The 6,156-nt window shown below is 43.5% G+C and overlaps 1 pseudogene; it reads left to right on the top strand.

The window, feature by feature from the left end:
- Window positions 1–573: 573 nt before the first annotated feature.
- LOC138172880 (cell division cycle protein 20 homolog pseudogene) lies at window positions 574–3,455 on the top strand (annotated as a pseudogene).
- Window positions 3,456–6,156: the final 2,701 nt, after the last annotated feature.

The following is a 6,156-nucleotide window of genomic DNA, read 5'->3' as shown; positions in this document are numbered from 1 at the left end:
TTACTTGGCTTTTACCTGGTTGAGTCTGATTAGAGACAAATATTGTGAGAGCTAAAAAAATGAGTAATGTCAACTGTGAGGATGTGTTGTTTGAAGAGGTCAGGGACTGCAGTGGAGAAAAAAACATATGAACAAGATATTGAACTTATAGAGGAGGGGAAAAAAAGATTAGGAAGTCTATAGATGAAACCAAGAAGGATCTGGATAGACTGGAGAAAATTTAAAAGAAAGACATAGTTGTTGAGTGATAGTGACAGAGGGACTCTGAAAATGGAAATAAGAGTCAGGGAGTATTCCAACTCTTTCTCCTCACACTGTATGGTAGGGGATATGAGAAAAACCAGGCAGCCTTAGAAAGAGTGCCAAGAGGGAGAAAGAGCCAAAATGGTAAAGGCCAGAACTCATCTAAGCTTTCCCCAAAATCCCTCCAAATGCCTGTGAATAAGGACTCTAAACAAATTCTAAAATGGCAGAGACCATTAAGGGAGTGAAACAATCTTCTTGCCCAAGACAACTTGGAAGGTTGGCATCAAAAGTCTTTCATACCTGTGTGAGGGTGGCGCTTAGTGCAACATGGGCTGTACCAGCAGAGCACTGGTCCCAGCAGAGCAGGAGCAGACTTTGGGAGCTACTGAATCAGCAGCAGCAATGGTAGCTTCTGGAGCTCATAATCCACCTATGGTAAGAGGGTTGAACACTGGTCAGAAGGCTATTACAGAGATCTCTTTGTTGACATTGAAGCAGGACTCTATTGCTTTGCCTTTACTTGGATCTGGGTCACAGTTCTGGGTGGCAGTCCAAGAGTGAGGAGGAACACTAGCCCACCAGAGCTTGTAGCCACTGTGGAATGGGGACCCTCCTCATAGTTCTAGGGCAGAAAAAATTGCAAGTGGTTACTCACAGACTAGAGCATGAACTAGGAGAAGAGTAAACACCTCCCTTTAGATCATACTACATAGGAAGAACCGAAAACTTCTATGTTCCTAGAAGTATCAGAAAATAGCTGTATAAAACCCCTGAAGCTTGGAAAAGTACACATTCCACCCTGGAAGCAGAACCTTACTTTAACAAAGAGTTAAAAGTCAAGTAATAGACTGGAAACAGCAGCAAATAACAGCAAAAATTTATGACCATAGAAAGTTACTTTGGTGACAAGGAAGGTCAAAACATATACTCAGAAGAAGTCAACAAAGTAAAAGTCCCTACATCTAAAACCTCTTAGAAAAAATATGAATTGATCTCACGCCATGGAAGAGTTCAAAAAGAATTTTGAAAATCAAGTAGAGAAATAGAGGAAAAATTGGGAAGAAAAATTCGAGTAGTAAGAAAATCACAAAAAACAAGTCAACAGCATGGAAAAGAAGACACATAAAAAAGTACTAAAGAAAATAATACCTTAAAAAGCAGACTATGCCAAATGGTAAAAGAACTACAAAAACACAATGAGAAGAAGAATGACTTAAAAAATCAAATTGGCCAAAGGGAAAAAGAAGTACAAAAATTTATTGAAGAAAAATAAAACCCTTAAAAAGTAGAATTGGCCAAATATAAAAGGAGGGTAAGAATGCTCCCTGAAGAAAATAATTCCTTAAAAATTAGAATTGAGCAAATGGAAGTTAATGTCTTTTTGAGAAATCAAGAAACAATAAAACTAACTGAAAAGAGTGGGAAAGTATGACTATATGCTGCCATGGGGGGAGGGGAAGGAGGGGGACAAAAATATGAAACTCAAGGAATTGTGGAATTGAATCCTATAAACTAAAAGGAAACAAACAAATTAGTTTTTTAAAAAAGGAGTGGGGAAAAAAAAAACAGAAGTCTATGTGAAGGCGCAGGCAGTGGAGGAGGTAGAGGCGGCAGAGGGCGAGGCGAGACCTGGAGGAGATCCGGCACCATGGCACAGTTTGTATTTGAGAATGATCTGCACTCCCTGCTCGTTGGCAGCGCAAAGCCAAGGAAACCCCTGGGCCCCCCCCCCCCCCCCCAATGCACATGGCCAACCAATCGCACAGCCCCGGAAGAACGCCAGGCCGGACTCCTGGCAAATCTGGTCCCAAGACACAAAGCACCCCCAGCAAGGCAGGCGGGGATCGCTACATCCCCCATCGAAGTACATCCCAGATGGAGGCGGCTAGCTTCCTGCTGAGCACGGAGAATCAGCCAGTCAACCACACCCCCACCAGGAAGGAGCAGCAGAAAGCCTGGTCCTTGAATCTAAATGGTTTTGATGTGGAAGAAGCCAAGATCCTCTGGCTCAGTGGGAAGCCCCAGAATGCCCCCGAGGGCTATCAGAACAGCCTTCAGGTGCTGTACAGTCAGAAGGCCACCCCAGGTTCCCGCAGGAAGAAGACCTGCTGCTTTATCCCCTCCCTCCCTGACCGTATCCTAGATGCCCCTGAAATTCGAAATGACTACTACCTGAGCTTCATGGACTGGAGCTGTGGCAATGTGCTGGCTGTGGCTCTGGGCACGTCTGTGTACCTGTGGAACGCAGGCTCAGGGGAGATCCTCCAGCTGCTGCAGACAGAGCGCCCAGGGGACTACGTGTCCTCCGTGGCCTGGATCAAGGAGGGAAACTACCTGGCCGTGGGCACCAGCAGTGCAGAGGTTCAGCTGTGGGATGTCCAGAAGCAGAAGAGGTTTCGAAACATGAGCAGCCACACAGCACGTGTGGGTGCCCTGGCCTGGAACAGCTACATCCTTTCCAGTGGGTCTCGGTCTGGCCACGTCCATCACCATGATGTCCGAGTGGCTGAGCACCACGTGGCCACACTGAGTGGACACAGCCAGGAAGTGTGTGGCCTACGCTGGGCCCCTGATGGCGGATACCTGGCGAGTGGCGGCAATGACAACTTGGTGAATGTGTGGCCCAGTGCCCCGAGTGATGGGGGCTGGGGTCCCTTGCAGACCTTCACTCAGCATGTGGGTGCAGTCAAGGCTGTGGCATGGTGTCTGTGGCAGTCTAATGTGCTGGCCACTGGAGGCGGCACCAGTGACCGGCACATCCGGATCTGGAACGTTTGCTCAGGAGCATGTCTCAGTGCGGTGGATGCCCAGTCCCAGGTGTGTGCCATCCTCTGGTCCCCACACTATAAAGAACTCATCTCTGGCCATGGCTTTGCCCAGAACCAGCTGGTCATCTGGAAGTACCTGAGCATGGCCAAGGTGGCTGAGCTCAAAGGTCACACAGCCGGGGTCTTGAGCCTGACCATGAGCCCTGACGGCTGCACAGTTGCCTCAGCTGCTGCTGATGAAGCCCTGCGCTTATGGCACTGCTTCGAGCTGGACCCTGCGCAACAGCGGGAGCGCGAGAAGGCGAGTGCAGCCAAGAGCAGCCTCATCCACCAGGGCATCCGCTGAGGCCGGCCCCAGCTCCCCTCCTGCCCACTGGGTTTTATTTTTCTAATAAAGACATCTGTCCCCCTGCAAAAAAAAAAAAAAAAAAAAAAAAAGAAGTCTATGTGAAATATTTAATTGGAAAAATAACTGATCGGGAAAATAGTTCCAGGAGAGATAATCTAAAAAGTATTGGACTACCTAAAAGCCATGATAAAAAAAAGAAAAGAGCCTAGACATCATGTTTCAAGAAGTTATCAAGGAAAACCACCCTGATATTCTATAACCATAGAGTAAAATAGAAATTGAAAGAATCCACCAAAGACTTCCTGAAAAATATCCCCAAATGAAAACTTTCGGGAATATTATAATCAAATTCCAGAGCTCCCAGGTCAAAGAAGAAATATTGTAAGTAGCCAGAAAGAAACAATTCAGATATCTTAGAGTCACAGGCGGGATAACATAAGATTTAGCAGATTCTACCTTCAAGGATTGGAGGACTTGGAATGCAAAGGAACTAGTATTACAACCCAGAATCACTTACATAGCAAAACTGAGCATAATCCTTCAGGAAGAAAAAATGGATATTCAAGAAAATGGAGAATTTTCAAGCAATCTTGATGAAATGATCAGAGACAAATAGAAAATTTGACTTTCAAATACAAGATTCAGGAGAAGCATAAAAAGGTAAACAAGAAAGGGAAGTCATAAATGACTTAATAAAGTTAAACTGTTTACATTCCACATAGGAAAATGATATTTATAACTCATAATACCTTTCTCATTAGTAGGGCTGTACAAAGCCAAGCACGAGCAGCTTTCCAGAAGACTGCTACTGTAAACAACTTTAAGGTTCTGATCACATAGTATAGTGAACTCTCCATTTATTCAGCAGTAAATTAAAGCAAAACATTTACAGAAACCAAAGTACAGCATTCACAGTGTTATAACAACTTGTCATTAAAGTGGCCACATAATTTCCACCAAAGTGGCCACATAGTTTTAAACAAAAGATATCATTCAGTAAGTCCTTAACTCAAGCATCCTTAAGGAACAAGCCTCCTTAAGGGAAACAAAGTACAAAAGTCAAAGTTCTCCACCTTTAGGTCACATTGTCTTAATCTCTGGAGTACAAAGTTCTCCCACACCTAAACCACAGTAAATCATGATTTTCTAAGTCAGTATTAAGTACTCAAGGAGAGGTCTTTTCATCTTGACTTGAGGCTGGCTTCCAAATTCCATGGTTTCTCTTCCATGGGTCCAGCTCCTGCCTGAATCCACCCAATTATCACCTGGCTTCACAGGTAGGTAACTCTCAGCTCCTCATCTGGCTCCTTGTCCAGTTCCATATTGAAGCTCACAGTGTCCAGTCTCCATCAAGGCCTTCACAGTTTCTGTTTCTGGGAAGACAAAGCTTAACAGAGCCAAAACAACATTCATGCACCATCATTATCAATTCACTATTTGCCTGTGAAATCAACACAGACCCATAAACAAGGTTCAAGAGGTCAACACAAATCATAAGTAAAGTCCCAGGGCCTCCAAAACCCTCCTCCAGGACTTCTGTAAACAGACAACAAGACAATGGGCTTCCAGTAAGGTCCCAGGGCTTCTGTACAAAGTATTACAAAAACAAATCAACACACACAGAACAGACAAACAGAGTGCCAGCATACCACAAGTTTTTTCCTTGTCTCTGCCACCGCAAGTGTTCTCTTCTCAGTTCTGTTCTTTTCCAGCTTGGGTTTCTCCTTATATATGGTCATTAGCTCCTCCCTGTTCTGCCCCTTTCCACTGCATCAGCAAGTTCCTCCCACTATGGGTTTCACAAGATCTGTTTCTTAACAAAGATAATATAATCATGGGCAAGGTTCAAAAGAAACTTGAACTGAAACAAGGTGCTAAATAATTAAATAGCTGAAACAAGGTGCTTAGCACTTCTTTGCTTGCCATTACAGGCTAATAGAAGGAGTATATGTAGACAGAGGGCACAGGTGTGAGTTGAATATGAAGGGATGATATCTAAAAATTCAAATTAAGGGGTGAGAGAGTAATGTACTGGGATAAAGGGAGAAATAGAACAGGGTAAATTATCTCACAAAGAAGAAGCAAGAAAAAGTCTTTACAGTGGAGGTAAAGAGGGAGAAGGTGAGGGTGAGTGAGTGAACCTTACTCTCATTAGAATGGACTCAAAGAGGGAATAACATACACACTCATTTGGGTACAGAAATCTATCTTGCCCAAGAGGGAAAGGAGATGGGTGGAGGAGGGCAGTGATAGAAGGGAGGGAAGACTGGGGGAGGGGTAGCCAGAAGCAAAACACTTTTGAGAAGAGACAAGATAAAAGAGAGAGGGAATAGAATAAATAAGGTGGGGGAGGGGAAAGCATAGAACATAGGGAAATACAATTAACAGTAATGCGGAAAACATTTTGAAACAAGTTTTTCCGGTAAAGGTCTCATTTCTCAAACATATAAAGAAGAGTCAAATTTATAAAAAATAAGAGACACTCCAATTGATAAACAATCAAAAGATATGAACAGTTTTCAGATGAAATAATCAAAGCCTTCTATAGCCATATGAAAAATGCTCTAACTCATTGACTGGAGAAATGTAAAATAAATTAGGTGCTACTGCATGCCTATTAGATTGACTAATAGGAAACAAAAGGAAAATGACAGATGTTCGAAGGGATGTAGGAAAAAATGAGACATTAATGCACTGTTGGTGGAGTTGTGAATTGATTCAACCATTCTGTAGAACAATTTGAAATTATGCCCAAAGAGCCATAAAACTATGCCTACCCGATCAAGCAATACC

The sequence above is a fragment of the Petaurus breviceps genome, unplaced genomic scaffold (genome assembly GCF_028583685.1).
Source record: "Petaurus breviceps papuanus isolate PSGF00001 unplaced genomic scaffold, PetGlider_PUasm1.0 551, whole genome shotgun sequence".
Lineage (NCBI taxonomy): Eukaryota > Metazoa > Chordata > Mammalia > Diprotodontia > Petauridae > Petaurus > Petaurus breviceps.
The sequence above is the reverse complement of the archived record's forward strand: the minus strand, read 5'-3'. Positions and strand labels throughout refer to the sequence as shown.